At 52.9% G+C, this 24155-nt stretch overlaps 1 protein-coding gene across 13 annotated transcripts in view; it reads left to right on the top strand.

Moving 5' to 3' along the window:
• The window catches only part of ANKRD11 (ankyrin repeat domain containing 11), a 181376-nt gene that overhangs the window by 69607 nt on the left and 87614 nt on the right, over positions 1-24155 (top strand). For 12 of the 13 annotated variants that reach the window (XM_045440034.1, XM_045440025.1, XM_045440029.1 and 9 more), the window contains exon 2: positions 1245-1326. The exons of the other annotated variant lie outside the window; for it this stretch is intronic. The gene's annotated coding sequence lies outside the window, so the exon portion shown is untranslated. The remainder of the gene's footprint in view (positions 1-1244; positions 1327-24155) is intronic. 13 annotated transcript variants of the gene reach the window in all.

Raw genomic sequence — 24155 nt, 5'->3', positions numbered from 1 at the left:
CGACATGGGGCTTGAACTCAGGAACTGTGAGATCATGATCTGAGCTGAAGTCGGATGCTCAACCGACTGGGCCACCCAGACGCCCCCGTAACTGTCTTTATAAGAAAATTGAAAAGCTCAATCACATACTTGTTGCTTTTCAACAAAACCAAGCTGTGTGGTGTACTGGAATTTGCTTTTCCTTGCTTGTGTTTACCAGTGCTCGAGGTTCGCGCTAGCTTCGAGAAACCCTGTGCAGGAATACGGGGACGGAAAACCCTTGCTCCGTGTTTGCAAACACACACCCAGCTGTAAGCACTGGCCAAGACACCACAGAGATCTTTAGCACCCTGAGGGTGGAACTTGGGATCCTGCTTCATGTGAATGCCGTGTCTGAGACAGAGCCTTCTCCTGCCTCTTGCCCACCAGTGTGAGTCCCTTAGTGACTCCATACCTTTGATGTGTTTGGAGACAGAAGAGAGTGTGATGTTCTGATGGGGTTGTGGAAGAAGGGTTGTGAGTTAGTGGTGTTTTTTCTTGTTACTGTCTTGGTTTATTCTTGAAGGTCTCAGAGCCCTCCTAGGAGATGATAACAGTTTTATTCAGCCAGGTTTCTTCGCGATACTGTGCCGTAATCTCTCCTTTTCTTACTGACAAGGCCACAGCGGCCACTTGATTTATTTGTTAAGGTACAGGCCTCCAGGTGGAGGCTGAACACGGGGTGGGGGGCAACAGGTGCTGTGGGAGGCCGGTCATCGGGGCTCTGTGAGCCAGAGGGAGAATTTGCGTTTTCTTCTGACTGCAACAGGATGTCCCTAGAAGATGCAAAATGCACAACTTCGACAAAGCCTTAGTAATTGTGAGATTTCCGTCAAATTCCACGTAAAGAGAAAAGTCTCTGAATGGTCCCTTCGAGGTCCCAGTCCTGAAGCCCCATCTCCAAGGAGACCCATAGGCCACTGAGGGTTCTTTCCTGAACCTGGCCTCTCCGGGCACTGCTTTCCAGGAAGCATTACTGAGAACAGAGGTTCCCATTTGGATGGTGTCCTGACGCAAATCATCAAGCGCGAGCATCTTTCCTGGGCCCGTTCTCCCTTTGTAGCCCACACCAGCCAGACACACGTTTCAAACCCTCTTGTGCTTAGATCCGTGACATGAAGGAAGCCGGCAGGGAAGTACGTGGTTTCCCCTCATGGAGAGACTGAGATGAGACAGAGACCTGAGGTAGAGACGTATAATAAGCTGATGTTGCTCTCTCGTTTCAGAACACACAGCGCCGATCGGGGACGCGCCCCCTTGGATTTCAGATACAGTCTTCATCAGCGTCAGCTTTCAGCTATGGAATCGGTAAATATTTTATTGCACTGCCATTCATCAGTTTGTTATTTTCTTTGCTTTGTAAGAAGGGGCATGAAAATCATGCTGGACTTCCACGTGGGCCTTCTTGGGCTTGATAGTGCTGGCTGGGTGTTGTGGGGCTTGTTCAGGACCTCACTCGGATGAGGGTGTCTCCGAGAAGTGGTGGTGAACTGTGGACTGATAACCGGCACTCTGGTATCCCAGTGACACGGTTCTGTGGAGCCCAGGCTGGTAGACTGGCCCGCGAAGGGGGTTTATTTCTGTTCAGCCTCTTTATTTTCATTGATTGATTAATTGATTGATTGATTGATTGACTGATAGAGAGCGTGAGCAGGGGAAAAGGGAGGAGGGTGGGAGGGAAAGAGAGAGAGAATCTCAGGCAGGCTCCACCCTGAGCTTGGAGCCTGACATGGGGCTCGATCCCACGACCCCAGGGTCATGACCGAAGCCAAAAATCAAGAGTGACGCTCACTGGACTGGGCCGCCCAGGGGCCCCTGCTCAACCTCTTTATCTAAAGTGCTCTGTGCTCAAGGGGTCTGGAGACCGTCGGGACCCTGTACCGACTACTTTGTTTTGTGCTCTGTGCACGTTGCATGAACAGCTGGCGTGAAGAAGAAGAGCTTTTTGAGTCTGAGGATTGTTCCCACCTCTGGGGGAGGCAGTGGGGGCCTGGCTGTGCTCAGGTCTGGTGTCCTGTGTGTTTGGGCAGCTACTGGCGGTATCCCTAGAAGTTTGAGGCCAGCTCTTGTGGTTGGTGGGTAAGGAGTGGGATCTTTGGCCAGGTTGCCCTGCTTACTCGCTGCTTCCTTCTGGGAACCACTGGCAAGGTTTTTGAGAGGAGGGGCAACTTTACCCCTGAAGACCCCAGGTTCAGGTCCGGTGCAGCGTCTGTTGCTCCAGGACAGAGTCCCCTCCCCACCTTGGGGAGATTGTTGCGTTGGAAGGCATGTATGTCCTCTGGAGTGTGGATCGCTAACGATTGAAAAGAAAACTCTCGGTCGATTTTAGTGTCTCATACCTACGCCAGGCATTAGTGTCTTAAAGCAAACCATCCAAAGATGTGTTAACCCATTTTGCATTGTTGTTCCTAGCAGACATGAAAGAGACCTTTCCCTCTGTGTCTTTGGTGTGGAGTGTCCTTTATCTCAGCCATCACTGAATCAGGCCTCGTGGAAGCTTCCTGGCCTGTCCCTTTGACTTGACCAAAGTATTTCCTTGGAAATGGCAATAAGGTTTGATGGCACGGAATCTTGGATGTCCCTGAGAATAGGCCTAGAATTGTCCTCCCTTAATCTGCAGGATGGTTAATGCTTAGAAAGAAGCCAGTGTGGCCAGTGGAGGCATTGCTGATCAGGTGGGGTGGTGGGGTGCTTTGTAACACCCTGCGGGGGGTTCCCCAGGGTAGTTTCCCTGGGGGTGGTGGTGGTGGTGGTGATGGTGGTGGGATGTGTGTGTGTGTGTGTGTGTGTGTGGTCCTCATAGGCAGTGGGGCAGCCACGGAGAGACTAGGTCCAGGAGAGAAGGAAAAGGTGAGGCAGAGGGAGAACCGAACCCACTCACACCGGGAGGCTGAGCTGTGCGTTTGTTTGAAAACTGTAATATTGGTCTTAATTTATAAGGAGGAAAAAGGAAACGCCACTTAAATTAGGCTTTTAGTAAGTCTTTGGTGATTCAAAATAATGTATTTCGTGATTAAAAGAAAACAAGTTACTAGCAACTCTTTGCCGGCAAATTCTTGGGCTGGCCCAGTGGTGTGGAGTTAATAGATGTGTTAACATTTAGAAGGTTTTCAACATAGGAAGGATTGACTTTTTTGACCATATCACAAGAATAACCCAGGGTGTTTCTTGCCATTTATTACTTCCATGAACCATAAATACTCAGGTAATATTGACTGTAATAATCTTTTAACAAAAGACTGTTTAAAGAAAAGACTAGTGTTTGGATTGAATAAAGATAAAGGTTCCTGTTAATGTGAGGCGTGTTGTGGCTGCAGGGAGGCTGGGCCCCCTCTTGGGGAGTGGCCCCGCTGTGGCAGCAGGGCCAGGCCCACAGCAGTGTGTGCCGCTTGCTGAGGTCTGCCCTCTGTGACCATTCCTGGAATCAAAAGGCAGAATCTGAAAAACAGAATGATTATAGGCTCTCTAGTAGTTTTTCACGGTCATTCACATCAGTAATTAATTTTCATTTTGACCCCCTAAGGTCGAATATGAGCCATTTAGGTCAGGTAGGAGAAGAGGGGGGCTTGCTAAATCCCAGAGTACTTAATCCCGTGCTCTCGTCTCTGTCTGAGCATCATTTAGGCGCCCAGTTTGGATGGTTCTGGGCTGGTCCCGCCCTGAGTTGTTTCTAGCATGACTCCGTTACAGGGTCTGAGACAGCCTGTATGTGCCGGGCTGCTCTGTGACTTGGCTTTCTGCATTCAGTCCTTGGGCTCCTCCCCTGTGAAGCGGTAATGGTGACACCCATCTTAAAGATTTCTTCTGAGATTAAGTGGCCCTGTAAATGGGAATAAAACTCTATGAAAATTAAGCTTTAAAATAATCAGATAAGTTTTTAAACCTTTCTTTAGCATAAAGCTAGTTTCAGCTGACAGCTGGTGTGATTCTTGCTTTGTTAACATCTTTTTTGGTAGAGGGTCCCTGCCTCTCCAGAGCAGGGCTCACAGCGGCTCCCACTTCACCAGGGGTAGGGGAGAGTGTGTGCACGTGAGTCAGACTTGTCTCCCGGCCCTGACCCCTGGCAGCGTGTGTAAGTGTTACACTCATGCTTGTTGCGAAACAGGAGTTTGGAATTATGTTTCCAAAAACAAAATAATTTCTGAAAGTAGCATGTTATGATAATAAAACTAGTGTTTTTTTTAAAAATATTTATTTATTTTTGGAAAAGCACAGGTGGGGGAGGGGGAGAGAGAGGGGGACAGAGGATCCAAAGTGGACTCTGGGCTGATAGCAGCAAGCCCGGCGTGGGGCTCGAGCTCACGAACCACGAGACCATGACCTGAGCCGAAGTCTGACGCTCAGTGCGTTCGCTGAGCCACCCAGGTGCCCCACAGGTAGTGTTTACATGAACAGAGGTGTAGATTTTAATGGTTTATACTTTTAGTTTGAACACCTCTAAATAGAAAAAAATGGTCGCTTTGTGACTTGCGGAAACACTGAACTTGCAAGGCATAGTTTCAGGTTCCCTGGATGTGATGCTGAGCTGGGTGTCCGCGTAGGTGGTACTCACTGTGGAGAGGTGTGCATGGCTGCACTTGGCCTGTGTCCTCCAAGCACAGGGACCAGAAGTCTTGCTCATGGTAGAGCCGGGTGCCCCTCTGCCGGCTGTCCGTGCGCCGGCGACACCAGGGACCCCACCCGAGCAGCAAGCTTGGAGGGCGCCCTCCGGACCCAGAATACGATGCCACCCGGTATTGAAACAGAGAGAAGCTCTCGTGAGTTTGTGTGGTAGGAGTGGAAGTTCTTCCTGACCTGACCGCCAGCCCGATGCGCCTTGGCCGTTAGGTGCAGTTCATGGTCACAGCACAAGCGGTTGCCCGTGAGCTCCACTTGCCGCCACGGACCGTGAGCAGTGCTGGGTTGGATTTGCAGGTTGTAAGGAACTTGTAGGTCCTGATGCTAATTCATTTGAGTTTTTAACAAAGAGGTTTTGCTAGGGTTTAAAAATAGATAACAAAGCACCCTTTGCTTGGTTATCAGATATGTTTAGCTAATTAATTCTGCCAGTATAATTTCCTGAATTTCTTAGTGTGATAAATTTTTATTGTGTATTTAGTTCTAGAGAATACTCTTTGACTAGGCTCCCTTCAACTACGTAAATTAGATGTCATTAGAATTAGAATTCATTAAATGCATGTTTTTTGGTTAATATAAAAATTAACAGTGTGTTCATGCACTTTTCCCCAGAAGCTTTTGCCGTCCCCACATGACAGTGCTTGCCAGCGGGTAGAACTTTGGTTCTCTCATTCCAAGGTACTTGGAAAGCTGGGAGAGTTCATGTGCCTAGGGCAAGGACAGGGCGTGGAAAGTAAGCAGGTCCCAGCCGAAGGGGAAGGTCTGAGCCCGTGCCCAAGCCTGCGCCCCATCTGGGAGTTCTGCCTCTCAGGGCCTTTCCCTCTGGATGTTTCTATCTGGAATGCACTTCTGGGCTCTGTGAGCCCAAGCACACCGTTGGAAGGCAGGCACGTAGAGACACCTGTTTGGGCTCTGGGAAAAGTTTCTGGGCAGTTTGTGGTAACTCATTTGTTGTTCATATATGTTTTCCTTCCATTCTTAACTGTGAGGATTCTTGTGGAGTCTGTGTTTATTTTTTAATACCATCAAATTTTAAATCTCTTTAGATTTTCTCTGTGTGTTGTATTTGAGGGTGAAGACCTATGCTTATATCCCCCTTGGAGTAGGTGCTCCAGAAGTCCTGTTAAAAATGAGCTGCATTGTTCCTCTAGAACAGCACTTGTCTTCCCTTCTTGCTTTGCCTTGTGGAACACGAGGGCGTCCTGTAATGCAGGGTGCCGGCTGTGTGCAGCTTAGAGAGGTCTGCTGCAGGACGTTCCACGCACGGCCCCCTGGGTCTTGGTGAGAAGAAGAAGAAGGCAGGAGGAAGGTGGAGGAGTGAGAGGGTTACGTGGGGAGCTGCCTGCCCGCTGGGCCTGAGAACTTAGTCTGTTCTCCACTCTAGAACACTGTCCTGATGGTCATCTGCATTGCCTGTCGGGAGAAGGAATTGGGGAGAGCCTTCTGTCACATGACGGGCGGTGGTGGGGGTGAGATGTGCGCCGTCCTGAGCTGGACATCGTTCGGTTCAGCTGAGGCTGTGTCCTCTCTTCGATGCCACTCAGGCGTCCCCACAAATACCCAAAGAGGGATCCCAAGGATAGAGCGAAGCGCTGGCCAGGGTAGCAGGTTTGAGAAGAAAGCAGAACAGAAGAGTGGCCCTGCCCCTGGGCCTGTGATTGTACCAGCAAGTGCCTGGGCCGCATGGCCCTGGACCCGTGCACAGCCACGGCTGCGGGGCGGTGCCAGCACGGAGTCCTGAGCCTTGGGCCAGGCAGGTCCCCCTCCTGGGCACCTGGCTCGAAGGCAGCCGAGTGTGGAGGCCGGGCGGGCAGAGCATGTTGACTTTGGCAGTGGGCGGCTGCCAGGGCTCTGCTCGCCGTGTGACCCGGCGTGGAAGGCTCTGCTTCCAAACACAGGTGCACTGTGCGTATGCATGCATTTTCTTCCTTGACACTGCCTGCTCCGTGTTCTCTTTCGTAGCTCTGTGTCCCCTCCCCCTTCAGTCTAAGCTTGGATTTCCCCGCCTTGGGCCTGGGTGGAAGCTCCTGTGGGGCTTGGAGGACATTCTGCTTGGGCAAGAATAGGGAAAGAGGGAAAGAGGTAAGGGAAACGAGGAAAGGTTCTTTGGAAATGAAATGACACTTTCCTTTTAAAGCTTTGACTTTGTTACCTTTTGTTAACGGATGGTTTTGTTTCTTGGAAAAAATAAACCCTGGGTCCCTTGTCCATCTCTGAACACCAGAAGGGAGCAGCATCGGTGTGAACCCTGGGTATTTTTGGAGGGCGGAAAGGCAGAAGGGTAATTTTCGGGGGCGGTGGGTGAAGACAGCGTTATCCTGCAGCTCCGGGCCTCTGGGGGCCGGCGGGGGCGGGGCGGGATACACTCACCTGGTGGCCACCCCAGCTGGGCAGGCGTCCTGCACCTGCTCTGTGGGCCTGGCTGAGTCGCTCCCGCCGCTGCCTCTCCTGAGTCTTCTCCTCTGTCCATTTTCTTCATCTCCTGGATGCAGTCAGCCTCTTTACGGTTTGTTCTGGTTCATCTTTTGTTAGTGGGAACCAGAGTTAAACACTGCATCCTAGTGGCTGACAAGATGCTGCCTTGGAGGCAGGTGATCCCACAAGAGTGTCAGGTGGTGCTCAGGTGACCTGTCCGGGGCCTGTTTTGTGCTGACCTCGGCCCTGTAGCAGAGCAGCACGAAGCGTTGAGAAGTGCGAAGCAGATGGAGACGCCCACTGGGGTGTGACCACATTTGATTGAAGAAACCCTGTGGAGCTCTAGGGTATCCTGGCCTGGAAACACCGTGTTTTAAACTTCAGTGTTATAATTAAAACTTCCATTTGCATAAAGAGCGATTTTCGTTCTTTTAAAAAGTTTGCAGTCTGGCTCACCTCCCCCGACACCGTCGGTGCCCGTTTTCTAATGTGCTTTTGCACTTTCGTGGGCAGAGCGACTTACAGGGGACCCGCGGGAATACTGGCCACAGCTCGTGGGGAAGGGACGGAGACACAGCGGGCCCCTGAGCACGCTTGTGAACGGGGCGCTGCAGCCCGCTGGCTGGTCTTCAGCCTGGGATCACGGAGCCAGTCTTTGGGCCTGAGTTCCGTGGCCACAGACGTGTCTGGGGCAGACAGAGGTTTGTAGGTGAGCCTGGGGCGGTGTAGCTAGAGAAACTCTATTTTGACTGGTTTTTGTAGGAAAAGCTATCATCAGGTGTGTTGGCTCACACTAAAAAAATCCCTTTGTGTTTGAAGCCCTTTCCTCTGAGTCCCCTGTTGCCTGGCCCTGTTCTGTGGGCTGGCTCTCTGGCGCCCTTCACCCAGGTCTGCTGTTCTTTGGGGTTTCTGTTCAGTCTTCCCTGGGAACCACCTCACCAGAGGCCAGGGTTGGGCTTCTGTGTCCCCCACCTGTAGAGGAATCTCACTCCAGAGCACCTGCTGACTCGCATCTCCCAGTTACCTCACTTTACGTCCTCTTTCCCCCCTACTTTTCTTGGGTTTTCCCGAGAAAATAGGTAGCATTGTCCACATTAAAAAAAATTTTTTTTTTAATTTGTTTATCTGTCAGCACAGAGCCTGATGTGGGGCTTGAACCCACGAGCCGTGAGACTGTGAGCTGAGCTGAAGTCAGACTCTCAACCGACTGAACCACCCAGGTGCCCCTCCGCATTTTTTCCCTAAGACTCTAGGCCTCAAAGATGTTGAACAGTAGGGTTTTCAAGGTGCCGTAGCTGATCGGTGGCAGAGTGAGCGTTCGAGTCTCGGGTCCCTACACGAACGCAAGAGATAGTTGTGTTAGCGTTGGACTTTAGGGAAGATAGGAGTAAGCTGGTGGAAGGGGTCAAGGTGTTGGCGTGTCCAGGAAGGGAGTAGGCCGTATGGGTTTTCTGCAGCAGCTGGCTCTCCTGGGAACCCTCTTTTAAATTTGTCCCATGGTTGTGCCATGGGCACGTTTGCTCGTATTTAAGGTCTGTGCGTGGGGGGGTGGAGGGTGAAGTCTCATCCCCAGCACCTGATGCTCTCAAGCCTTTGGTCCTGGGTGGAAGTGATGCACTGAAAACGGGCCAGGTCCAGAACAAGGCCCGGGAGCAGAATCAGTGAAACCTGGGTCCAGGGTGAGGCCCATTTCTAAGGGCCTCCGGCCTGTCATCCTTTTCCTTCTCTGTTGTCCAGGGACCTGTCTGCTGGGTCTGGCCTTTTCTGCCTGGTCAGGCCACTTACCAGCGTGGGTGGCGCTTTGCATGCCTTTTCCCCTTGTCTCCATTCACCTGGCAGCCTGAGACAAGTAGACTTGGAAGGCTTGCCCCTGGCATTTACACAGCGCAGCCGCGTCCTGAGGGCCATGGCCTCGTCCACGGAGAACCTCATACAGGCCTGCGGTGGCCGATGCCAGTGTGAGGTTTCCTGGCCGGCAGCTCACCCAGTGTTGGTTTGCTGACTGCGTGTACCCAATACTTTTGAACCGGAACCACACCCTCAGAGCCCTGCCAGCTGGGGCCGTGGTCACACGCATGCACGTTTGTCTGGGAGTCCTTGCTGTTGGTGTCCGGGATCGACTTGAGGGGGAGTAGCACCAGCGTGTGTGTCTGTAGCTGCTGGGGGACAACCATGGTTTCCCCCACACTGTTCATGAGATCCTCGTCCATGACTGATCAGTCTGGCTTTTTTTTTTTTTTTTTTTTTTATAAGTTAAATGAAGATGGAATGTTAGCCTGTGAACAAAGCCATGAATTTCTCTGCTCTTTCTGTGCTGTCAGTGGCCCAGGGGCAGGGAGGGGGGCCGGGCCAGAGGGAGAGGCACGTGGCAGTGGTCAGTCCTGCTGGGCTCTCTGAGTTTCTCCCTGCCCATCCTCTCCCCGTCCGCTCTCTCCGCGCCCCTCACCTCTCCTCTCTGTGCTGTCTGCTGCTGCCTCCCGGAGCATCTTTGTTTTGGAGCCGGCACACCCCAGTGGGGCACAGCCTGGTGGGGTGCACGGCTTTGTGTGGTGTCCTCGGTTGTGCTTGGTGAGCTCAGGGGAGACGCTTAGGCCCGTCTTGTTGAAGGAAGTCTTTCTCCTGATCGTTCTGTGCGGGCGTGTGCTGCATTTTGCCTGCTCCAAGTCTGCCGTCCCACTGCGCGCTGTCCTTGCCCTTTCTGTCCCCTGAGGTCCTGAGCAGCAGGGGTGCGTCTGTCTCCCTCACCACAGTGTCCTTTATCCACAGCTCACGTCCTTCTGGGGGCTGTGAACTTCTGTTTCTCCTCCAGGATTGCCTGTAAGTTCAAGAGCACTCTGGGTGGTTTGTAACTGGGTTCTTTTTCCCCACTGCAGGGAGTGCCAGGGAGGTGGTCCTGTCCCTTGTTAATAAGCGCGTGCCCCTGCCTTTGTGTGAGGCCTGGGGACAGTGCTGTGGTCATAGTGTGGGTGTAAAATGGGTCTTCCTGGAGGCTGTTCTATATGTGCTAGTCCAGAGTAAGTGGACTTGTGACTCATTGCACTGACCCCTTGCTGTGTGTTTGTAATTAAGAAACAGAAAACAAAGTGCCTAACTAGATTCAGGACCTTGGTGATTGTCTGGTTGAAGTTTTGCTGGAGACCAGTTGAGGTTCACCATGATTCATCCAGTCTGGGGGAGGGCTGGGGGGGCACAGGAGGGCATAGCGCCCCGAGTGCCCGGGGTGTCTGGGTGGGTCCCGAGGACACTTTGGATACCCAGTCGTGCGTTTCCTGATAAGGAGCCGCAGGCACACACCTTGCCTGAAACGTAATCAGCTCTGTCCCCAGGAGGTGTGGTAGGGAAGTCGCTGCTGTTTTGCAAATGTGCACTACAGTGTATTTTCTCTTTATTACCTAAGTAGGGCATCTATTATAAGCTGCTGAAAATTATTTGAGGGCACAGATTCTGGGGGAAGAGCTGCTCTGGGATTCATTTAGAAATAACTGTGGGGACAGGGCGCCTGGCTGGCTCAGTTGGATGAGTGTGCAGCTCTTCATCTGGGGGTTGTGAGTTCGAGCCCCACATTGGGCGTAGAGATGACTGAAAGTAAAATCTTAAAAAAGACAACGACTGTGAGGAAATGCTAAAGGAGAGAAATTTTGTTAGGTTTTCTCTCCCGCTTTGCCCAGGTGTCACCGGGCTGTGGCAGGCGGTGCGCAGGGAAGCTCCTGCCCTTGACCATGGCCCAGGTGCCTCCTGGAGAGGAGAAACCATTAGATGCTGCTTTCCACAAGTCCGACGTTCATTTCTTTTAAAACGACACGCCGCATTTCCGGTGGTCCTGCCAAGGAGCGCACGTCGCCTGCTCCAGAGAAGGGAGTGCCAGCCAGGGCCCAGCGGTGCCCTGACGTGGCACTGTCTCCACCTGGGCTGTCAGAACAGCCCTGTGGGGTCGGGGCCAGGGAGCACAGCCTCCGGCCTCGGTGCTCCTGAAACCCCGCGCTGGGGGGGGTGTGGACTTGGGGATGCTCGGAGCACCTCCCGCTCGGGGGTTCTCTCGGGGGCAGGGCTGCATCGGCCTCAGGACAGAGCGTGGCCTGCTGTTTGCCTCCGACCCTTTACCCTGATGCTTCGTTCCTGAAGGGCCTTAGAGAGACTGCGTGTGACGGTGTACCCCGTGTCCCGTGACATCTGAGGAGCCTCACACAGGACCAGGTGTTCTCCCTTTGGCTCCCTTCCTGGGGCCTGTGTTGTGCAGGCTCACAGGTACCTGGGGCGTCTGTGTTCCCAAGGCTGGGGCACCGCCGGCCCATAGGTCTGTGCCGACGACTGACTTCCTGGAGGACTCTTTTCCTCGGGTGACTGTTCCCAGCGAGCCATGCTGCCCCCCAGTGAGGCCAGGCCGGCTGCTCCTCGCTTCTGGTCCTGTCGTGGGTCTGGCTCCTGGTGCTGCGTCCCTGCACAGCTCTGCCCCTCTCTGCGCCTCTCTGCGCCTCTCTGCCCCTCTCTGCCCCTCTCTGCGCCTCTCTGCCCCTCTCTGCGCCTCTCTGCCCCTCTCTGCGCCTCTCTGCCCCTCTCTGCCCCTCTCTGCGCCTCTCTGCCCCTCTCTGCGCCTCTCTGCCCCTCTCTGCCCCTCTCTGCCCCTCTCTGCCCCTCTCTGCCCCTCTCTGCGCCTCTCTGCCCCTCTCTGCCCCTCTCTGCCCCTCTCTGCCCCTCTCTGCGCTTCTCTGCCCCTCTCTGCGCCTCTCTGCGCCTCTCTGCGCCTCTCTGCCCCTCTCTGCCCCTCTCTGCGCCCCGCAGCACACACTCTCCACCCTCCCTGCAGGCTGTGGGCGTCTGTGCCTGGGTGCTTGACACTGTTGTTTGGGGAAGTACTTGTTTTTCTGTTTTCTTTTGGATCTGCAAAATTTTATTGAGCAAGAGTGGGAGAACTTTTACAATCTCAAATCATCGAGAAAAAAAAAGATTAATCCATGTCAGTGATAAGGACAGAGAGAGAATAAGTTGAACAAACCACGTCATTTTGATGGAGAAGTACTTTTTAAGCCACTGTCAGCTGCCTGATCCTGGCTGGAAGTTTGTTAAGTTCCACAGATGTTGAACTGGAACTGAAATGTTGTTCAGTTTACCTGTAAACCTGGGGGATTTTGGCTTCTATTGAGGCGTCTCCCCCCGGGCAGCACAGACCGTCCAGGACGTGAGGCCAGTTGGTTGGGACAGACCGGTTCTGAGTTCTCGTAGGGTCACCCTGAGACTGGCAAGTGAGAGGGCCACGCGGCGATTGTTTGAAAGCGTCCCTGTGCCTGGAGTGGGTTGGCACGTGTTGGGTATTCGACAGTCTGTCGAGAGCAGAGCGAGTGCGCATGTCGGGCACGGGGCAGGAGGAGTCTTCCTGGCAGTGAGGGCTTCGCGGCAAGCGTTTTACCTCTCACACCGTGGAGCTCCAAGGATCGCTGCGCGCGTTACTGGAAAAGCATCGCTGCGGTCACCCACCGTCCAGCTCGTCTGGGTGACCCAGTCGGTGCGCTCTCCACAGCCGACGGGTGACGCCGCGGGGTCTCTGCTTTGTGCCTCCAGCCTGCCTCGCACCCCCCACCCGGAGTGTCCCCGCGTCCAGAGAGCCCGCGCTCGGGCCCTTCACAGTTTGCCAGACCTACGTGCTCCAGATTGTCGTGAATTTAAAACAGACCAAACGTAACTTGAGGTTGTTGCTTGGGGGGGGCTTGGGGGTGGACAGGGACTGGGGCAGGAGTGGGATTTGGGGTGAGCAGGGGCCGAGTTTCTCCTGCCCCTCCTGCATTTCTCCGCACGTCCTGCTCAGGTGTCTGCCCAGCAGTCTGAAGAGGTGTCCACCTCAGGAGACCCTCCCAGGGAGGGCAGCCCCAGGCTGTGGCCTCCCTGGAGCCCCTGCGGGGCACCTCCTGGTCCACAGACGTGCAAGGCCCTTGCCGGGACCCCTTAGGAAGCGCACTTGAGTCTGTCCTGCAGTGTGCCCGCGTCCACGGCTCTTAGCTTCTCTCCCGGAGACTAGACTCGCGATTCTCCACCCCGGTTTAAGAACACTTAGGTTTCACTGGGGGGTTTACCTGTTTCAAGATGTCACCAGAGTCTCCGTAAACAGTTTAATTGTATTCACTTGGTCACCACATAGAATGCCTTGTGGTCCTTTCTGGTCGGTTTTGGGAGTAGGCTCTATATCCTGACTCAGCACCAGGATTGCCGCTCAGGCCTCCTTGCCTTCCTGCCTGGCCAGCAGAGTGCACATCACTGGAAGGAGGGCTGGCCTGGTGCTGCTAACCAGCCTGGGGCGACCTGGACCCAGTCAGCTCACTCCTCCTCGCCGCCCCCCACGTAGACCTTCGTTTCCTCGTCTGTAAATTCGGAGACACCTGCGTTACAGGATTCTGGATCATTTTCATCTTGACATTCAGAGGATGTTACTGGGGTCGGGCTCACAAAAGGACGCTCTAAAGTTTAAAATGGTGTCTCTTTCTTGCTGAGCAAAAAGGACGAAGTCAGAGACGTGCCTCAGCCAGAGGCCCCTAGGCTGGCTCCTTGTGTGCCTGACCTGTAGCCCGCAGGGCACGCTGTCTGGTCTCCACACACCTCGGTCAGAGGGGGCTGCATTTCCTGTCTCTGCAGGAGCGCGGGCGCAGAAAGGTCCAGCGGGTGGGGTCAGGCACACCTCTGTGGTGCCTGTGGAACAAGGCCATCTGGAGCCACCCCAAGGAGCCTGGAAGCCAGCGTTTCTTTTAAAGACTCAGATTTTGTATGCGTACACCTTTTCTCTCGTCTCATCCAGGGGACAGTGTTCCCGGGCCCTGGCAGGCTGTGTGATGGAGGCGGGGCCTGGGTGGTGGCATCACCACGCTCCTTTTGTTCCTGGGCTCTGTCCTCATGCTGTGCGGCTCAGAAACCCTTTATGTTGTAAACACAGAGAAGTCCAAAAAGCTCTTGTCTGTGTGTATAATAGGTATGTGTGTTAATAAAACATTTGCTTACTAATTGTACTTAAAAGCACGGATAATAAACCCACTGTATAACACGGTTTTGCTAAAACAACTACATTTTCTGAAATAAAAAGTTGGTTAAAGTAAGCAAAGAAAATGTGGAGTTGGAAGAGGGAAGAGTACTGGAATCATATTTGACTTAATTTTGGAGATGTTCTTTGAAACGACACCCACACTCCTCAGACGGCTGTCTGCGTGCTGAAGGTCAGCAGTCCCGTGGAGCTCCCCTTGGCCAGGGGTGGGGGGCCGGGGGGCCGCTGCTCCTTGGAGCCCCCTGGTCTGTCTAGCCTTGTGACTGCGTCTTCCCTCGCGTTCGGTTCTGCAGCCGTGTGCGTTGGTGATGTGAGTTTGGGTTTGTGCTGAGTTACTTCCATCTTCCAGATGCTGACGTCCTGCCTCTCGTTATGTCCAAGAGTCCCCCTCGTTTCTGCAGCCGCCCCCTCCTCAGATGAGCCTGAAAGCTGTCAGAAGCTGTCTGCGCATAGGTGGGGGGGGGGGGTCGCCAAAATTCGAACATTTGTGCATAGGTTTTGCACTGGCAGTAAATTAGGTGCTTTCCTTGTAATGGCGGTCTTGTTTTGTTATTTTCCAGACGTGAGTTGCCAGATGCCACAGCAGGATAGCTGGAGTTTGCACGTCAGTCACTCTTACACATAAAACCCATGTGCCCTGGAAAAGTGTTTGTGCTGGAGACACCTGCTTGCTATACAGAAGTGCTTCCTGCATACTTCTCTGTCGCGTAGGATCTAAAAACCAGAAGCATAGAGACTTGGGATCTACTGAAATTAATAAGTATTGCTTTATCCTGGAGGTTCTTCAGCAAAATTTAGACCATCAACTTTGCATCATCAGTGCAAATATTACCCCAGCTAAAAATGCAGCGTTCCCCTGGGAGACATTTTGAAAGGGCTGCAGAGGATCTGTAGGGTCCTCGAACCACACCTTGGAAACAGCTGTCTGAAGCTGTTTGTTTGGTCTCTGTGGGAAAATACAGCTCAACAAGCCACGTCTGCCTGTGTTTGTCCATCACTGAACATTACAGGCTTAGGAGGGTCTGGTCGTGTATTTTCTCCCCACAGTCCATGCGTTAGCCTACATTTTCAGAGGGCTCCTGACTCTGTGGACCCTGGGTGGTGAGCCCCTCCTGGAGCCCTCGTGGAAACGTAAAACTCTGCCCCCTTGAAATGAGGCCGTGCAGATCATCTGTCTTTGGGCACGTGCCCATGGGCCCGGCGCACATCCGTGACTTGTGTGCGGCTCTCACAGAGCTCTTTTCCCTGCCTCTGACTGTGCCTTTGGCCGGCGCGGGCTGCGGCTGTGCACTGCCCTTCCCCGGGGCTCCCGCAGGCCCCTTGCGTGGCTCTTCCCTCCTCGCAGCCGACCCGTACCCGCTGTCCTAGACGGATTCTCTTGGGTTCCTTAAGTCATGTGCCTTCTCTCCGCTCACTTTAATCTTGTCTTTGAGGTCAGCCTGGCCACTGGATTAAAAAATTGGTCTGTGTTTTTCCAAATCTTGCGGATATTTAAAGATGACGTGGATTGCAATAACTTAAAATACATCATTACGTATTGCCAGTAAGAGAAATTGTTAAAGTTATGAACTTCTGTGTACTCCACTTATATTAGTCTCTCTAAAAACTCCTGTCTCTGAATTGGCTGCGATGAGGCCGTGAATCAGACTTTGCATCGATGCTGGAGCTGATCTGCCTTAACTGGGAAGAAGGACCCTGGACCTTTTAGTCAGTACCTCAATAACTTCCTATTTTTGACTTTTTAGGCCAATTACTCTGAACTGTGATGTCAAATCCTGTACATATCTTCAAAATAGGATTTCCATATAGGAAATGATCTTTTTCGGGTTTTTCCATATAGGAAAAGACTTTTTCTGTCAGAGGCATTTTTGTGTTGGCAAGAGTTCGTTGGTGGTGGAGAGTGGTTTGGCGGGGTTGGGGCCCTCTGTTTTCCTTGACCCGGAAGCCCGGGTGGGGTTGTAGTCTTAGAATGTGGCCGCGTTGCGGGGTGGACCAGGGGGCCTGCTGTCCTGCAAGGACCCTTGAGCCCCTCCTCTCCGCGCTGGATTGTGCGCAAGGCTGCCGAGCGCCTGGCGGGAGCGTGCTGCGCCTCGGGACGTGGTGAAAGGGGCCGCGGAGCAGCGTCCCTGGGAGTTGCCAGCCTCGTCGGAGATGCACAATCAGAGCTGTGGGTCAGGACCCGCTTCCCTTTTTGACAAATGGAGTTTGCGCTTTTCTTATTTGTAGCCCTCAGAATTAAATCCGTCTCTGTTTAGAGAACTTTCTTTGTGATTCCTCTTCGGCATCAGTTTTTTTGTACACATAAAAATGGAACTTCTCGTTGCCATGTTTCCTCCTGTTGAGTAAATATGTAGCCTCTGGTAGTGCAAGATGCCGTGTAAAAGCTGGCCAGGTCTCCAGGTGTGGAATGTGTTACCCAGAGTGCTCGCCGAGTGCCGGACCAGGAGGCGTCCTGAAGGGGGCTAAACAGGAGCATGAGGTACAAGAGGGCTGTGGGTCAGGGAGCCCCGGAGGCAGGCACGAGTCTGACTCCATGGCTGCTCGGGGACCGAGGGCCTGAGGGAGGGCCTCCCAGAGCGTGGGCTTGGAAGGAGGGCAAGCAGATCCCGAGGTATGGTCACAGAAGGACAGTGGCGTCCCTGTGGAGACAGGAGACACAGAAAGGAGGAGATGGTTGGAGAAGCTGTGGTTTGGGCACTATGGAGTTGAGGCGCCTGTGGGAAAAGGGGCCCTGGCAAGGGGTGTCCAGGGTTTGTGAGACCATTCGGGACCGGACGTGTGCAGGTGCGTGTGTGGGCAGGGGCAGGAAAATGAAGGGGGATTGGTTTATGACAGAACAAACCAGCAGACTCACCCTAGCATAACGTAATAATCTCAGCAAGCAGATTTGATGTTTTTCTTTAAGAAATTAAAAGAAAGGTATGGAAGTAATTTCTCCTGCCATCAGAGACTCTTTGAACGGATAACGCGCCAGGATTCTAGGTCCTTTCCTGTTGTGGGAAATGAGATGCCTGTGTTCAAATCTGCACATTATTACATGTGTAAACCTCGTAATAAGCGTAGCTCATACAGTCTTCGTGTTATTTTTCCCTGTGCAATTTTAGGGTTTTCAAATAGTCTCAAGAAGCAAGAGCAAAGTTGTCTTTCAGACTGAAGCCCACTCCGAAGAATCCAAGAGCCACGTTTAATTTCCAAATATTTGTGGTGAGGCTTGAGTTTGAAACCCTATTTCGTAGTTGTTTTTGTTTGTTTCAACTCGAAACAGGCCTTTCTTCTTTGTGGGCTGTGCCACCCCACCTCCTGTAAAGTTGACTTCCTCCAGGGGCGGGGGCTCCACAAGGAGCCCACAGAACAAGTGAACCTGAATGGAAGACGTCCCCAGGCTTCTCCTTGGCTGTAGCAGGGCTGAGTGAATTCAGACCCGAGGCACGCAGCTCTGGACAGGGCTCTGTCACACCCTTGGATGCCCCTTTGCTCATTCACTTGACACATTTATGTGTCACCATGAACAGTTTTTAGTTTTTCCCAGCTTTTCCTATATGGATTAAGCTACTCCCTTGCCCCTTCTCCCCCTGCCCCCCTGATTCTTGCTGGAGTGGGGGGGGAGGGCTGGAGCAGATACAGGGTCGCGGGGGAAGTGCTTTTGGAATGGGTATGGGCTCGTGCCCATAGTTGCTTTGAGATAATTGTCTAGTCGTTCCTCAGAGTTGATGCTGAAGCATCTTGTTTACTTGGTTTTATCAAACTCAAGCTCTGTCACATCTGAGGTCCATGAGGAAGGAGTAAATTGGTATCCAAATGCCTTTGCTAAATGGCATGACAGAGGGCTACTCGTTTATTTCAGATGCTAGGAGGGGTCACCAGAGGAGGTCAGACACAGGTTCACTCTCAAGAGTGTTTTCTTGCTTAGGTAACAGGATTGGCTAAAATCTGTGTCCAGTGGGTCGTCATCCCCCCCCCACCCCCCCAACTTCGTGTTCAGAAAAAAGCACCCTTAAGGGAGTGTTCTGGTCCAGGAGTTCGGCATTCAGCAGCACAGGTAGGCCCTGGGCACGGGGCTGTCGATGACAACAAGCTTGGTGATGGTGTTGGGTCACTTCTGATGGCTGTCCCCTGCCAGATTAGAGACCAGCCTGTGCAGCCAGGTTCTGCGGTGCAGTCACAGCAGCCTGAAGGCCGAGCCTCAGCAAATGTTCCTCAGTTGGGACCTGGGCACCTCAGCCTGTGCCCCATGCTGTCCTTTTGTTTAGAAAATGGGCCAAGAGGTCCATTGTGAAGTTCTCAGAAAAGAAACAAACATGGTTTTTCTTATTTCCCTTTTCCACCTATTGTAGAAAATACAATAAAACACGAAAAGGGGGGAAATCTACCCTAAACCCACTGTCCAGGTCACGAGTCTCATTACTGTCCTTCGGGGGTGGGCAGTCCCCCTCCTTACAGACGCTCTGTGTACTCGTCCCATCAGTCACTTAGAAAAGGGTGTTGAGCTCTGTGGCGAGGTTGGTAGTTTTGTGTATTTCTCTCTGCAGCCCTATCAGTTTCTGCTTCAGTTATCTTGAAGCTCAGTTGTTAGCGGCTCGTGCATTTGAGGCTGTCACAGCCTTGATGACGCTGCCTCTTTCCCACTACGAAGTGCCCTTACCTCTGGTGATACTCTTGGCTCTGCTGTCTACTCTGTTTGATACTAAACTGCCTGTTCTCTCTTTTGACTAGGGTTAGCATGCATCCTTTTCCATTTTTTTCAGATTAAACCATTTGTCCTTATTTATTTTTAAAAGTTTATTTACTGGACACCTGGGTGGCTCAGTCGGTTAAGCGTCCGACTGCAGCTTGGGTCATGATCTCGTGGTTTGTGAGTTCGAGCCCCGCGTCGGGCTCTGTGCTGACAGCTCGGAGCCTGGAGCCTGCTTTGGATTCTGTGTCTCCCCCTCTCTGCCCCTCCCCTGCTCATGCTCTCTCTCTCAAAAACAAATAATAAACATTAAAAAAAAAGTTTATTTACTCCGAGAGACGGAGAATGAGCAGAGGAGGAGCAGAAAGAGAGAGGGAGAGAGAGAATCCCAAGCAGGCTCCACACTGTGAGTGCAGAGCCGGACACGGGGCTCGAACCCACAAGCTGAGATCATGACCTGAGCTGAGATCAAGGGTCCGACGCTTGACTGACTGAGTCCCCGGGCCCCCCAATTTGTCTCTATGTTTGAAGAGGGTTTCCTGTAGGCCACCTTGTCGGAGTTGGCTTTGCCTTTTAAAGACATCCAACTGGCAGTCGTTCCGTTTAACGGGGGTTTAGACCACTGGACACTTACTGTGATTATTGACATGACTGGGCTTCAGCCTGCTGTCCAGTACCACGTACGTAGCGTCAGAACCTGACAACGGTACCTTTCCGTGTCTCCTCACCCAGTCTTTTTGCAACTGTTTTCTTACACTTTGCTTTGCTATAGTAACAAACTCCATACTAGATTGCCGTTGTTTTGTTTAAACAAGAGACCACCTACGAAAGGAAGTCTGAGGTGTTGGCTGTGTTGTTGCCATTTCTGGTGCCCCACTTTTCACGAAGACTCCTGTTTCCACCCAGTGTCCTCCTTCCAGCTGAAGGACCCCACCAACATTTCTTGTAGCGCCGTTCTGCTTCTCGTAGGTTCTTGAAGCTTCTGTATATCTGGAAAACTTTTTTTTTTTATTTATTTAAAAAAATTTTTTTTTTAACGTTTATTTTTGAGACAGAGACAGAGCATGAACAGACAGAGCATGAGGGTCAGAGAGAGGGAGACACAGAATCTGAAACAGGCTCCAGGCTCTGAGCTGTCAGCACAGAGCCCGACGCAGGGCCTGAACTCACTGACCGTGGTGAGATCATGACCTGAGCCGAAGTTGGCCGCTTAACCGACTGAGCCACCCAGGCGCCCCTTTAATTTAATGTTTGTTTATTTTTGAGAGAGAGAGAGAGAGAGACAGACAGCGTGTGAGCAGGGGAGGGGCAGAGAGAGAGGGAGACACAGAATCTGAGGCAGGCTCCAGGCTCTGAGCTGTCGGCACAGAGCCTGACGCGGGGCTTGAACCCACGGACCTCAAGATCATGACCTGAGCTAAAGTCAGACTCTTTACTGGCTGAGCCACCAGGCCCCCCTCTAGCTGCTTTTTGGAGCCTGGGAGCCCAGATGTGCAGTAATTAATGTCTGCGTCTGCTACTTTGGCCCTCTCTGTCAGCTCTGGGCTGGTTTCACTTGATTGGTTTTTCTTACTTTGTGTTGTGTTTTCTTTATTATGCCTAGGGGTATGTGTTGTATTTCTTAAAATGCCTGGGGGTATTTTTTGGACACACCTTTTATTTTGGAAGACTTTCAGACTTTTGGAAAAGTTGTAAACATAATAGAGAATTCCTGTAAACCTCTCTCCCGGCTTCCCCTGGTAGCCAGCCAGCGTGTCACGTCACCACGGCACGTTCCTTAAAACAGCAGCCAGCATCAGTGCCTTGCTGCTCACCCCACCTGCAGACTTGATTCCCATTTCCTCCGTTCCTCCCTGACATCCCTTCTCTGGCCCGAGCCCCACCCAGCACACTGAATCCTGTGTCCTCGCTAAGCTTGGTTTCCTCTGGGCCGGGACCGTTTCTCAGTCTCTTTTGGTCGTTGTGACCTTGACGGTTTGGAGGAGCTCCAGCCAGTGTTTTGTAGGACGTCCTGTCTTTGGGTTTGTCTGATGCTTTCTTCGTAGACGGGGGTTTTGGTTTTGGGGAGAGAGGACGAGGGAGGGGCGTGCCCTCTCCTCGTGTCCGGTCTGAGAGCGCATGCTGTCACCGTGGCCTGTGGGTGCTAGCCTCGGCCGCCTGGCCACGGGGGCGACTGCCAGGTTCCTGCCCCGCGCAGTCCTGGCCCCCTTCCGTCCCCTTCCTCCAGAGCAAGCCTGGAGCCCTGCGCCTGTGCAGGCGGAGGGGGGCATCTTGTGGGGAAGGCGTGTGTCTTCTGGCACACCTTTGTTTCTTTATGTCGGCACGTACTCGTACATGTTTTGTGCCGTTGTTCCAGCTTCCATGTCTAGGAGTATCTGGAGGCCAGGCATCCAGTTTTGCCTCCTTGGGTGCTTGCTACGCAGTCTCGTATTCCTGAAAATCTTCCTGAGCTTTGTTCTAGGATCCAGTTAGTTCTTGGAAACAGTTTGCTCCTTACCGGGCTTGCCTTTAGGATCTGTGAGGCAGGCCGGGGCCTTGCTCAGTTTTGGGCTAGACGGCCACCCCCACCCCCGGGCCTCTGCTGCTCTCTGGCCGTCGGAGCCCAGCAGGCCCTGCTTCTCGCCGTAAGTGGTTCCTCGCCTGCTGGTGGTGAGCTGATTCCTGCTCGCCCAAGACCTCAGGGGGCTTCTACAGGCCTCTGGACGGTTTCCTTCAAACTGTGTCTTCTCGGATCTAAACATTTCCCGCTGACACGCACAGGTAGCATTCTGGCTTTTTAATCCTCTTGAGAATTTCTTGTAAACTCTGCTCATTTGGCAGACCTGCAGGCAAAGCTGAGACTGCTTTTGCTCTGTTTCATGTAATTTTACAAAGTATTGTTTCATTTTATAGCGTTAAAAAGTAACTCAGCCGGGGGAACCGGGGAGCCCGACCCTGAGAACAGCGTGGAGCCTGGACCAGAGTGGGATGGTCACGTTGGAGTCAGGTCTGTGCTTTTTTAGTAGCACGGCGTCTGTGGGTCTTTGGAGTTGGGGATAATTTTACTGTGATTACGTGTGATGGTAACATCAGGGGAAGCCCACTGAAAGGTATACAGGAACTCTGCACTTTTGTAATAAGTTTAAATTAGTTCAAAATAGTTTTATTTTAAAGAACCCAGTAGGTGAGTGCAGGCTTTGTTCCCCCAACTGGCTGTTCACGACAGTGGTCCACAAGCTGAGACAGGCTTGATAGAAGTGCCTCAAACTCACAGCTGCACAGGGTGAACCCCGAAAGCACCCCCCCCCCCCCCACCGTCCCCGCAGGAGGCGGCTCCTGGTAGCCAGCAGCGGCCTCCTGCCCCTTGTCCCCATGTTTACATTCCACCTGCATTACTCAGCAGACTTGCTGGGGTTTTCTTAACTTGGTGTCACGTCCCAGAAATGGTGTGCGCCTTTCCTCGCTTGGGCCTCGCTGCCCGATTGCGCCGGCCGGCCGGCCTGGCCCGTCTCTCCCCGCCCTTCTGGGTCAGCCTGTGGGGCCGCGCTTCCCACACGCCCTGTTTGCGTGTCGCACGCGCTCCACCCGTCTGGAAGTCTGTCTGTTGGCGCTTCATGCGGGCTTCTGCGGCTTCTTTGCCCTCCAGGATGACACGGAGGGCCCCCGGCGTGGACCGTGCGGGCGCCGGGAGGCTCTGCAAGGAAGGCGCTGTGTGGACGCGTCACGCAGCCCTTCCTGCCTGTTGACCTGGGGCGTCCTAGGGGTGATTCTGGCATCTGGGGCACACGACTGTGAGTAGACGTCCCCTTGCCTGCAGCCTGGCCAGTGATGGCACGGGGTCCTCACCTCGGGCTTCCATTTTAGGAACTCACTGTTTAAAAGCAGTCGTTGTGTCATCTGAAAATGGCTCTGTGGTTTCTGTTCTGGCCTGCTGTAATCTGTGCTGGTCGCGCCGTGTTTTCTTAAGTGGAAACGTTGGCGACTCGTGAAGGTATCTGCTCTTTCCACCTGCCACAAGGCGAGAGGTGACGTCGCTAGATCAGGACTTGCCCTCCTGTCGTTACTTGTGCCCCGCAGGTTCCCCGGCAGGCATGAGCGGTGAGCGCGGCAGCTCCGAGTGCCCCGTGCTTGGGAAGGCCGGGCCTCCCCCGCCCCAGAGCTGTGCCGAGGCCTCGCGGGCCGTCCTGGTGCTGGGGGCTGTGCCGCTCCCACGTCTCAGGTCTGAGGGACGGGAGCCTCGTGTGGAGGGCGCGGGTGGCGGGGACAAGCTCAGGCAGGTTCTCCGGGATCGCCTGTGCAACCAGCGGTATATGCCTCGTGGCTCTTAGCCACCTGGTTTTTGCAAGTGGGGTTCTCTGCAGGAATCCGTGGTTACATTTGGTCACTACGTTAGTAGAAAACCTTGCAGCGGGGATTGTTTTTTGGCCCACATTAAAAGTAGATAAATTGTTCATCTGAAGTCCAGTGTGTTTTAATCAGTTTTAAAGGCTTTGCTTAAAAAAATGAAAATATGAGGAGTAAGGAAACCCTGGCGCCCCTTTGTTTCTTTCACAGGCAAATATGACCAAGCCAGTGATTTTCCATGACTTGGTTGACATTGTGTTCCATAACTTTTTTTTTTTTTTTTTAAGTTTATTTATTTTGAGAGAAGGAGAGAAAGACCATGAGCAGGGGAGGGACAGAGAGGAAGAGAGAGAATCCCAAGCGGGCTCCGTGCTGTCAGAGCAGAACCCAACGTGGGGCTCGAACCTACGAACTGTGAGATCATGACCTGAGCTCAAACCAAGTGTCGGACGCTTAACCGACTGAACCCCCAGGAGCCCCCCCATGTTCCTTAACTTTGTAAAGCCAGTTGGGAGGGCTTAGAGTTCCTTCTCTGCTTTAATGAGATTTGCTAAAATATTCAGGTTTGACCCTCTGAGGTCTGTTGTAGAGGTTTGGAGACCCTGGGGTAGTTCATGGCCTGGGCAGTAATGAGAATGAATGGAAGTGCTGGAGACAGTTGGCTGTCCCCAGTTTGTGTCTGGGGCATAGTCCTTCCTATACAAGCCCCTGGGCGATTGGATGGAGAGAGGGTCTCCTGGAGGGCAGCCTAACCTTAGCCTCCAGCTGCGGCAGTCCCCCGGGGGCGCCTTATCTTCTGTGGGTTCTTCACATGGCCACCTCCCTGCCAGCACGGGGCTTTCTGGTACCAAAAATGAAGAATAGTGCCGAATAGGATTGTTTTCTTCCAAAGGCCGTGGCTGATGGGCTGTTCTAAAATGAATTTATATTTCGGAAGTCTTTGAAAGTGAGCGAAGAGGGGCGCCTGGGTGGCGCAGTCGGTTAAGCGTCTGACTTCAGCCAGGTCACGATCTCGTGGTCCGTGAGTTCGAGCCCCGCGTCGGGCTCTGGGCTGTTGGCTCAGAGCCTGGAGCCTGTTTCCGATTCTGT

Source organism: Leopardus geoffroyi, chromosome E2, assembly GCF_018350155.1.
Source record: "Leopardus geoffroyi isolate Oge1 chromosome E2, O.geoffroyi_Oge1_pat1.0, whole genome shotgun sequence".
Taxonomy (NCBI): Eukaryota; Metazoa; Chordata; class Mammalia; order Carnivora; family Felidae; genus Leopardus; species Leopardus geoffroyi.
The sequence above is the reverse complement of the archived record's forward strand: the minus strand, read 5'-3'. Positions and strand labels throughout refer to the sequence as shown.